Here is a 7,012-nt window from a genome sequence, read left to right on the forward strand (position 1 = left end):
TAACCCTTGTATTTGGCTCAAAACTGAAAATTTTCATAAATTTCAACATTTGTATTAGGAGAGCATAAGTTGCATCGGATCTTTTTCCAAGTTCAGAAATAAAGCGCGGGATTAACTTCAAATTTATTCTAAATTGTTCAGCTCCTGAGCACACGATGGCTCTGGTAGTTTTCAAAAATTAACACAATTACCTTTCTTTTTACAGTATTTGTGCTATTTTATTCTTTACTGTTATTTAAGCCTGAGAACAAAATTAAAAACGCATAGTTTATTTATTTAAATGCCAAAGAATGATAAGAATGATGACATTTATTATTTAGAAATACAATTTACATTTATTATAACAACGTACAAATTTATTTCACATAACAATACATTAACATAAACAAAATGTCTAAGATATAATACATTTTAACGACTTACAAAAGTTAAGAATAAAATACCTGTAAGACAATAAAATCAATAAAATTTCAAAGCAATAAAATACAATAAAAAGCATCATATTCTCTACATAAACTGTCATACCATTATTATTTAAATGAAAGATTGGGGAGAAAAAAGCCCCCCTAACCTTCTGTGGCCTCCGCATCTCCCCTTATAGCCACCCTATCCACCCAAACGNTACAAATTTATTTCAAATAACCACAACACATCAGTATAAACAAAATATCTAAGATATAATACATTTTAACGACTTATAAAAGTTAAAAATAAAATACCTGTATGAGACAATAAAATCACTAAATTTCAAAGCAAATACAATAAAAAAATCATATTCTCTACATAAACTGTCACACCATTATTTAAATGCAAGATTAGGGAGAAAAAAGCCCCCCTACCCTTCCGTGGCCTCCGCATCTCCCCTTATAGCCACCCTATCCACCCAAACGAACATTAATTTTGAAAGCGTACACAAATAATTAATTAACGTAACAATTATGCCAAAAAATCAATTTAGAAACATTTCAAATATCAAGCTAAGTTATGATTAAAAAGATGTAACAGTTTATGCAGTAAAAAACAAAATACCTGTAAGAGAAAGACAAGAAAACATACGAAATTTCAAAGAAAATACAATAAAAAGCAAACAATANAATTTCAATTGGCTCGAAGCCAATAAAAAGCGAAATTATACGCTCGTTCAAATTTGAAAATTAGTTAGAAAGGAGCCGAAATTATGAATAATTTCCTTCTTTTTCGCAAAAACTCATTTTCATCAAAATACTCGTCGATTTACGATACTCTCTATCGCGCTTTTATATTAAATTCGTATAAACTACTATAAAGGGCGAAATTTTGTCCGTCCAGATTTGAAAAGTGGCTAGGCAGAAGCGAGAAATTATGAATAATTACCTTCAATTTCGTTAAAAGTCATTTTTATTAATTACTACACCCTACCGCGCTTTTATATCATATAATTTTAAATTCGTTTGAACTACTGTAAAAGGCGAAATTTCACCCGTCCACATTTGAAAATTGGTTAAGCAGAAGCCTAAATTATGAATAATTTCCTTCCATTTCGCAAAAACACATTTTCTTCAAAACACACTGGCGGATTATAGTTGACATTCGGGGCCCCTTGTTTCACTGTTATTGGTTGCAAAATGACAATAAACGTACTAATCTATAGTTAAAATCATTTTATTGACTACGGTGAAAATAGTTATAGGGGTTCAAAGTGTTACAGTGTAATTTTAGTTGTATTTATTAGTATTAGGGATAAAAATTAAATAAACTATATAACACATGCAAGATAAAAAATTGATTATAATAAAATGAACTTAAAGAATTGATTCTATTAGATAGAGCATACAAAATAAAGAACAATTTTAACTACGGGATCTTCTTTGTCTTCTCCACTGTCGATCTGAAACAGATAGGGTGGTAACAGATTAATAAAGAGCAATTACAATGAAATGAAGTACTCTCACCTTAATTAACTATAGCCTGTAACATTCCAGTGTTCACAAGTGTGAAAAGTAAACCAAATCCATGAGGAATACCATATCAGAAAATTTGTTGCTTCAGTAGAATTCAAATAAATCTCCAGTTGGTCTCCCTCATCGATCGAAAGTTAACTACATTATGTTGCAAGGTGAAGAGGAAAACAGCAAATCACTAATATAATCCAAGAAAGACGACACCCATGTAGATATTGGTTGTTTCAGTATGAACAAACTCAACTTTAATTCTTGCTCATCTGCTGAACAATCTGCAGAAATGGACAAAAAACACATTAATTACACTATTAATTAAGGATTGGAGTAAACACACCTAAAGATACGCTAAAAAGCAGATAACCTAGCTGAACATTATAACATAGATAAATGTCATAGAAATGTGAAATAACAGAAATGAACGAAAACGACAATTGATATTTGTCAAAAGAAATAACAACAAAGAGCAATTAATACTAGTTATGTCATGCATTATTACCTTAATTAAATACAGAAGCTAGCGTTCTGTAGTCTACAAGTGTGATAAAGAAGCCAAATCCTGGAGGGATACTACTGCAGACAACATTCTGGCTTCCTTCAGATACAGCTACATTCCGATGCGAAAAAGAATTTTTTCAACTAAAGTCGCTCAAAATGCGGTATCCAGAAGTTTGTGCAATGGTGTGATCAATATGTCACATTATGTCCATTCATTGCAAGACTAAAACAAGTGAGATTTGAAAAAAAATACATCATCGCTAGAAATCCAAACAGTTTCTCTACCTCTTTATCCAACCCGTTACAAATCAATTTGGATAATATTTTCATCATAAAATTGCTATTATTAAAATGGTCCAGGTAGAACAAACAAAGCGGGTTAAAATTCAGCACCAATTGATCTCATCACCTGAAAAAAAGTCAAATCCATTCAAATTTATCTTTAAAAAAATTGTATTTGATAAATCAAGCCAAATTTTTTGAAATCAAAGTTTTTTCAAGTATTTCTGTCATAACCGTGAAGTACCACCACATCTAAAAAAAAAGAGTAGGTTTCCGGAAGAACCAATTTACACATTATAACTAGCAATATTTTTTGTTAAGGTTTCGACAATTGAACTACTACCTGCCTAAATTTTTACCCATTTTTTTTAATTACTCACCTAAGAAATTGAGACGCGTTTGCCGGCCATTTTAACTGCAACAAACGACATAGGCATCGTCCAACGAGTAACGCAGCTTGAATAATAATGAACATGGTAGAACGCGTTGCCAATCGTTATACATCCGTACATGCGCAAACTACTGGTGTATAACAGTCGCAGTTATTTCAGGGCACGTTTAATTTTTAAATGTCATTTTCTTTAACAATCAAGTAAAAATTTGGGTAAAGAAATTAAGTTATTGTATATTGTATTAAAGATACACTTTTAAACAATTTCAAAGGTTTAGTAATAAGCTGTTATTGGTAGGTTTTATAATAAGAATTGTTAAACTTCATGCTTCTAAATGTAGCAGAAATACAGAATTTGACAAAAAAAGGCTCTTTTTAATGTACCTATGAAAAAGTTTACAGAATCGTTTTAATAGAGTTCTGAATGCACTATTTAAATAGAACAGCACGATTTTTACAAAAAATTAGAATATAATCTAATTGAACATTAGACGCATTTATATGATTACCTGATTTTTACATTAAAAATACAATTTTTATTGATTTATCATCATTAAAGCACATTTGAACCGCAAAATTAGCGAACGAAAAATAAAGCGATAGTGATTGTGTTATGATAAAGAAATACTTTTAGTGGCTCCTATCGATTTTTAACTTGAAAAGGGCTGTTTAAAATATAGCAGATACATAATTCTTGTAGGTACTTTGGTTAAATAAAATTTTGATAGTAGATTTATATTGTCGCCAATATTTTTACAAGCCCATAGGCGTAGCTACGATATTTCCTAGGGGGCTACTCTACCTAACATTAGCCGCTACCACTTATACATAGTGTAAGGGATAGCTTTCCAATAACTAAGAGAGTATGATGGCTATAGTTTCTGGAGAAATTTCACAAAAAAGGAATATACATACGTAAATTATTGTAGATTTAAATTGTTACTTGTAATTGAATAATTGATATTGTAGGGTGGACCTAGCCCTCCCAACCCCCATGCCACACTAATGTACAGGCCTTTTTAAGCTCTAAGTATCGTCGACTTGCGTTGCAAAATTGCAAAACTGGTCTTCACGAAAAGCTCTTTTATTTTAACAGAATAATTTACAGCCTATATCCAACTCGAAAGTCTATTTTAAATACTGATGAAAGGACTTTTGAAATCGGATAAGTAATCTCCGAGATTAACTCCTACATCCAAACTCATATCTTACATTACAAAAAATGTTTTTATTATTGGGATCCGTCAAATGGGCATATACCATCTGGTGGCAAAATTTTTAATTCGAATGAGAGAAAAATTTACATAGGAACTGTGCACGCAAATTGTAAAATTGTTTATAAAAATAATAAAACACGTTAAAAAAGTAAAAATTTTTTTGACGATAAAATCGACAAAGTTTTCTTCTAAAGTTAAATCAAATAAAAAGTTAATATGTTCAGTGAAAAGCTGCAATAGCACTTCAGACATAGATCTTCACTCTTCACCTACATTAACTACTTTCCAATAAAAACTAACCGTTTTATATATGTAAAAAATATATTCGGAAAATTAGAGAAAAAAGTAAACTAATAGAAGCTTGGATGAAAGCAGTAGGTATCAAAGAAGTGAATTCCGGAATAAAAATTTGTTCACGTCATTTTAATGCACATGATTATATTTCAGCAAGTATTTACCATCAGCCATAACCTTAATATTTAAAACTAGAATCATACTAAAATTATAAAGTGAGAAATTATTTATTCCTGTGTAATTGATTTAACACAATTCTAATGATACGATATAAGTATTTTGAGGTTAAGAACCTACCTGCTGCAATACAACAAAGTTGCAATAATGTGTTTGCAACGTTCTCTTAAATCGGCTTTGCACGTGCAAGTCATTGATATGATATTGCTTAAATCACCCAGAATCACCTCACCAATTATATAACGTGAATCACTTTTTAAATCCGAAGTTTGTAAAAAGTAGGCAGTAAACTTGACGGAATTTGAAGGCTAGCTTCCGGATTTGTTATTTCCGAATTTTATAATGTGATTGGCATTAAAAACACGCTCACCTTCAACGAAATTTCCTTTCCGAGGCTTTGTGTCAGCCCAATCACATATTGTGTCAATACTTATCATTTTATCGTAATTTAAAAACTTGGAAATTGCACGGTACACTATAGGAACTACGATAAATTTTCCCTAATCGGCGCCATGTTTTTAGGCTCCTCCCATTTGACGAATCCCAATATAACTATTTTGTGGAGTCTTTTTTAATTTTAATTAATTATAAGATATTACTGAAAACCATAAAGCAACAGCAAAATATCAGAATTATTTATACATAGCATCAATTCATTCGGATAAGCGTGAAATGTATATTATTTAATTTAAAAGCAAATTGGTACACCTTCGAACACATTTTTAATAAAAGACCGCAGTTCGTAAGAAACATTTATCAAGTCAAATATAATTTTATGGAAATAAGCACATATACCATGCTATGTTGTATTAATAAACGTATCTAACTAAGTATCTAATAATTACTGAATAATAAGTGCTCGTTTGGCTTTACAACCTGATCTTGAGAATTAGGTGCATGCAAAATAATTTATTTGCCTATATTAATAAACATTTCTCAATTTATCCATTCATTTTAGAACATCCAGTAATTTTCCACCTAGCGAATCGAATTAAGTAATACAGCAATAAGTGTATAATCCTAATTGATATCTAAATAAATAAAAACTTATGATAGAAACTAAAAAATGTCTGTAAACTTCCTAAAAGAAAACTTTGTCAATATTCTGCACAATAAATTTAATAAAACAGTGCATAAAATAAGTTTTATTGCATACTACGCGGAAAAAACGAAATTTTTATGACAACGCAAAAATTACAATTTTCTATTGCCGTAGAAATAGTAAAATTTATTAGGTAACTTGTAATAATCTCAATTTTGACATGGTTTTATAAAAATTATTTCAAGTTTCTTAATTATTACAATTCAATTTGTAATATCAACTAAAATACCTAGTAAATTTATTTCTGCTGGGATTTTATTTTTACAAATTCGGGTCCAAATTGTAATTTTTATTATTTTCGCTTACGAAGCAACGGGATAGTGGGATAAATTGTAAATATCGCTGTAATATTTAAGTAAATTTTCCCTTTTCATTTTCCCGTGTACATACTTATATATACTTATTTGAAATTTTCGGTTTGCTTTACGACATTTTAACACTAATCTTAAATATAAAGGCAAATAATTTTTTTTTTTCGATATAAGAAATTCGATTCGAAATAAGGACCAAGACCAAGATCGAATAAACAAGACCAAGACCAATACCAAGATGGGGCAGTCTTGGTCTTGGGCTTACTTTGCTCACCAGTAGTAATAAATAAAAACATTTCATTTTAAATATCGGTTTGAGATGATGCTTTAGACTTTTGGAAATAACTAAATTAATTATACCTTCAAATTCCTCAGTAATAATGGTACACAGCAATTAATTTAATAAAGTAGTTTATAATATGGTTTTATTGCCTGTTAAGTTCTTTAATTTGATCATTTGGTTAATAGATACAGTTGTTATTCACTATGCGTCGACTAGAAATAATTCAATGAATTTTTGACATTTTATTTCTCTTTGTTTTTTAATTAATTTTTAGCGTGAAAAATAATTTATTAAAAATGGAGAAATATGAGTCTCTATGTGTTAAGTGTTAAATGTTCGCTTCTGAAAACAAGAATTTTTAAATTTTAACTCTCTTTTCACTGTTGTCAATAAAAAGGTTTTAATTATTTATTAATTACCCAGTAAGTATAAAATTTATCGTGATTACATCGTATATGAAAATTCGACTGGACTTTTGGCTTCAGGGAGTGGTGTAAAGCCAATTGAGTAATTACTTTTG

General features: G+C 29.8%; 1 long non-coding RNA gene across 3 annotated transcripts in view; it reads right to left on the bottom strand.

Moving 5' to 3' along the window:
- Positions 1-1,725: 1,725 nt before the first annotated feature.
- The window catches only part of LOC108734084, a 17,844-nt gene continuing 12,557 nt past the window's right edge, over positions 1,726-7,012 (bottom strand). For 2 of the 3 annotated variants that reach the window (XR_001937328.1, XR_001937326.1), the window contains 4 exons: positions 2,721-2,844; positions 2,437-2,658; positions 1,932-2,212; positions 1,726-1,867 (listed from right to left, as the gene is read on the bottom strand). This is a non-coding gene — a long non-coding RNA (uncharacterized LOC108734084). Of the gene's footprint in view, positions 1,868-1,931; positions 2,213-2,436; positions 2,659-2,720; positions 2,845-3,097; positions 3,383-7,012 lie in introns of those variants that run through there. The other variant, XR_001937327.2, reaches the window with a different exon arrangement.

This window comes from Agrilus planipennis, unplaced genomic scaffold (assembly GCF_000699045.2).
Source record: "Agrilus planipennis isolate EAB-ADULT unplaced genomic scaffold, Apla_2.0 scaffold10, whole genome shotgun sequence".
In the NCBI taxonomy this organism is placed as follows: Eukaryota; Metazoa; Arthropoda; class Insecta; order Coleoptera; family Buprestidae; genus Agrilus; species Agrilus planipennis.